Here is a 4,667-nt window from a genome sequence, read left to right on the forward strand (position 1 = left end):
AGATGCCTCCCTTGCTCCCCAGAGCCCCGGCTCCGCCTCCTGCTGAAGTTCCCATCGGACTCCGGCGTTGGCTTCCTTCAGCATCCGTGTCCCAGGCCCGACCTCTGAGAATAGGTAAGTTAACCTAGTCCATCGAGTCTAAGACATCAATTCTAAAATGTGCCATCCCATTATGTATCGCGAAGAAAGAAAAGCACGCTGCCAGATACACTAGGGTACGCCGTCCACGGTGAGAGCCATTCTGACTTCAGAGCCGTTCCCGTATGAGCAAATGTAGAACTGATGAAATACAAGACTTCATCCACTGGCCCCAGCTCTGATTCCTGGCCATGCACTTGATGTTCCTCACTTGCTTCTCTGGGGCTGCCAGACCTCAGGCCTCTGGTCTCCTCTTACTCTGCAGTGCCTGACTCTGCTCACAAAAGGATAACAGTCCTGTTCCCAATCCATCAGTCATCTCCCATGCTAAAGAGCTGGTCCACGGAGAGCCATGGAAGCAGAGGCAACAGGAGAGACCTTCGCCCGAGCCCCCATTATAGCACCCTTCGCCCTACCAAGGTGAGCAAATAGGCCTCACCCCATTGTGGCACGAAGGGGCTAAATGCCGAGTGCTGGGCCGCATGCGGGGGGCACAAGGTCGACTAAGACCTGCTCCCCGGCCTCAAGCATCTTGTCTCAGGCTAGACAACCACCAACTGTAACATGTGTAAAATGACTCTACAAAGGGCATATGTGATCTAAGTGGGAGGGTGTTCCTAACTAAGTTGGAGGTTGGGTTGAAAGTCACAGGAGGCTTCATGGAGGAAGAGACAAGGAGCCAGGTCTAGAAGAATGCAAAGGAAATTAATAAGCCAAGAACAGGGGAAAGGTATTCCAGGCAGAAGGAAAAGTGAACCAAGAACCTGAATATAAAAGGTCAAAGCATATTTAGGAGCTGCTGTGGTCCCAGGTAGGCTGTTGTGAAGGTAGGTGTGGGGATGGGGAAGCAGAGGTGGCAAGGGATAAAATGGAACCTGGCTGTGACAATCCTAAATTTAAATGGAAAGCTAAAGAGTTTAGCTCTTTAGCAATGGACCATTGCTAGCTAAAGACTTAGCAACAGGGAGTCATGGAAGGTGTCGGAGCAGGAGTGTGGCATGCCTTCTGTGCGTGCTTGCAGCATACTTGTTGGCTGAGGACTTCTGCTGAGTGAGCAGAGCTCAGTGATCTTCTGACCCCTGGTCCTTGCCCACTATCATGTTGTTTTGTAGGCTCTGCCCCTGCCACTGCCTCTGGCAGGGCTGAAATTCCAAGAATGGCATAAACGGCCAACTCAGAGGGCTTGGTTTGGAGGAAATCCTTAGAAGCATTTACTGAGATCATTAGCCCTGACCCGGGTTGTAGTAGCAGAATCTACTCCCTGCGGCTCATGGGGTTGAAACAGAGAAAAATCTCGTCGGGACCATTTGGGAAGAGCCAGGGTCTCCTGAGCTGAGAGAGGGTTTGCGGAGAGAAAATCAACCATAAGCTCCTGGTCACCAAATGTCACATCAATCAGTCCTCTAAGGGGCAAAGGCATTGGCTTGAAGGGCTGAGGTATGTGCGGAGAGCTGATTCTATCCATAATCTTAAATGATGATTCTTGGGCATCATGAGAAAAGCCAGTGATCCCTTCGAAGAGTGAAATTTGCTGAAAGGACAGCCAGAAGTGCTGTAATGAGTACAACCATTAATTTTATCAGACGCTGCAGGAATAGTCGCCATGGTGATTCCGGCTTTCCCTCCAGGGTTGGGCTGCTCCAAGTGACCAAAGAAGGGACCCCAATCTAAGGTGTCCTGTGATTTAGAGATAATGTCAGTGAGATGGGATTTCAGAGTCTTTTCTTTAGGGTGCTGGTAACAACTTTGCCTCCTTCCATGTGTGCTTACGCCATGCTCCCTCTGGGCTGTCATTTTCAGCCAGCAAGTGAGGGCTAGGAAAATACATGCCCCGGAGGTTGTTATGAATAAGGTTTGGAATTAATATACCCATCGCTTCCGTTCATACTGCGTGTTCAGAATTCAGTCACATGACCCATGTTCATGCAAGGGGTGATGGGAATGTGGTCCCTGTCTGCAAAGGGACTAGCCCTGGACAGCTCTACACTGTGCAAGGTAAATATGAATGTTTGGTGGGCTGCGAGCCATCCGTTTCCCCTGTTTGCTTTTGCCTGATGCAAATGAGGGAAAGAGCACTGGACTAGAGTCCAAGAGTAAATGTATGATCGACAACAACTCCCTTTTCCTCCTGGAGCATCAGTGTTTTCATCCCTAACGTGGAGGGTTGGACTTTAAAGCTTCCGGGGGCTTGAACACTGAAGTTGAGGCTGTCCTATGAGAAAGGCTCAGTTAGCCAAGCCAATGGAAAGTTCCACCCAGTGAGCCACCCTCCTGGGCGTGGAGTCACACTGCTTTGGAAAAATTGTACCAGGTCACAGTCTCACTCTCAGCCTGACATCACACAAATGGGACCCCAGAGAGGCTGGAAATTGAATGGTCCCCACAGGAGAGGAAACATTAAAGGTTACATGATTTGAGCCTGCACGGGGGTCCAAGCGACATTTCCTTGAGTGGAAAGACGCAGGCTCCTGGTCGAGTGACCGAGGAAGCAGACGGCACCAGAAGCTGGGCTGCCCCCAGGGACCACGAGGACTGAGCAGAAGGGCTCATGCTGCCCGAGTCACAAAGGTGAGCACGCTGCCCGCAGGTGGGAAATGCCAGAGCACTCCATAAGTACACGCATGTGACCACAAACACATACAGCATTTACACGGACAGACACCAAGGTCAGGTGCAGACCAGAAATGCCCAAATATGGATGTGCACATAAAGGGATACACACAGCTGGTATACACCTGCCCAGGCAAACAAGAGGAGACTTTTACACACGTAGCTACCCACGAGTGAGTATACACACTCAGACACACGCAGACATGCAGAACCCGGGGTAGATTCATAATTAGGTGTGTGTAAATGCATACAGAAGCTCATTGGCACGCATAAGCATTCACGTGCATATCCCCATAGCTTCCCGCAGATGGAAACACACCCAGGGACACTAACGCCACTGCCCATAGGTGCCTAGCACCACGGGTACATACACAGACACACACAGAGTCCACACACAGAAAGAGCTCACCGTTCAGCTTCTAACCACACAGCCACACACACATAGGAGGCTAGGAGTTTGTCTCTGACCCTGGTCAGGTATGTTGACTCTGAGCAAGTCACTGCCTCTCTTCAGGCTTTAGAAACCTCATCGGTTTCTAAAGGTTAGATTGGGGGGGGGGGGGTGCATGGGGAGATCTCTAGATGTCAGTTCCAAACGGGCTCCAGACTCTTCTAATTCTATCAGAAGGCATGGCCCCTGTCCACGGGGTGCCTCCAGCCTACTGAGAAGTAGGTAAGCACAGCCCAGCGATGCCAGAGAGGCACGGAGAGCTCCCAGGGTGTGCGTCACTAGGGAGCGCATCTGTACAGAGTTAGGGTTTGAGGAGATCAAGTTAAACGGTGGCACCAGAGCTTCCTTTAGAGGTGACTTGGCTTCCTCTATTGACAACTCAGAAGTGAAGCCGGAGGCATCCAGCCCTTCCAGGGGCCCTGCTCACGCAGCCTGCAGAGGGCGGGCTTTAAGGGGCCTCAGGAAGGAGAGGGTGTGGTGACAGGGCTTTTTCCCAGGACGTGGGACAACTGGGAATAGGCAAACCTGTCCAAAAGTCCTCTGGAAGGCTGGAAGGCTGAAAGCCGGCACCAGGACACCCAGACCTGCAGTGAGCTGGAAGAAACGACCATAGGGACAGGCCGGATGCCAGCCACTCAGCAGCGCTCAGCCCACAGCAGCCCTCTGGCTTAAGTAGCTCCATAAAGTGGCCTCTGAGCAGACCCGTATACTCTGTCTTCTACTGTCAAATGACTCAGGACAACGCTGGCCAGCATCCAGGAGGTGCATGCCCACGTGGAAAGACCTGAGTGTGTGTGTGTCCCCATGTGAGTGTATGTGTTCGTTGGGCGTCTGTGCACGTGTCCAATGATGAAAACGTCACATGAGGAACCATTCACAAGTATGTCCTCAGCCGACTGATCCTGCTTCTGTAATGCAGAACTGAATATGTACATCGTCTGTGTGTAAAAGTATTTGTGTGTTTTCACCCATTCACCCCATTCACTGGTACCCCCGAGGTATCCATCCTCGAGGGAAAACCATTTCTTGTGTTCCCGCTCTGACTCATACACTGGGAAGTTCTGTCCGCCAGGGAAGAGTGGGGAAAAAACTCTGTTCTGTTCCTCACCTGCCTCCCTTCCCTGACCCATTTGTCTCCTTACTTAATGGAAGACAGGGAGAAGGCAGGGGCACGGAGCCTGCATGGCCCAGGCTGGTCAGAACATCCTCATCTGGCCTCCTTGGAGCCTCTGCTCAGAAGAGCAGGCTGGCCTGCAGGTCTCTGGGCTCATGGCTGGGGACTCAGCAGCCTCCATGCAGGAGAGAAGGGGAAGAAGCCCTGGTGGGCCTCGTTTCTTCAAACCAACTCTGCTGGCAATAAAGCTAGTATTTCATTATATGTTGCTAATACGTGGCTGATTACGCACACCCACCCCCAGTTTCAGAAATGTGGAAATACGTGTCTTTAAAAACAGATGAAATACAGGAA

Source organism: Mustela lutreola, chromosome 1, assembly GCF_030435805.1.
Source record: "Mustela lutreola isolate mMusLut2 chromosome 1, mMusLut2.pri, whole genome shotgun sequence".
Classification (NCBI taxonomy): domain Eukaryota; kingdom Metazoa; phylum Chordata; class Mammalia; order Carnivora; family Mustelidae; genus Mustela; species Mustela lutreola.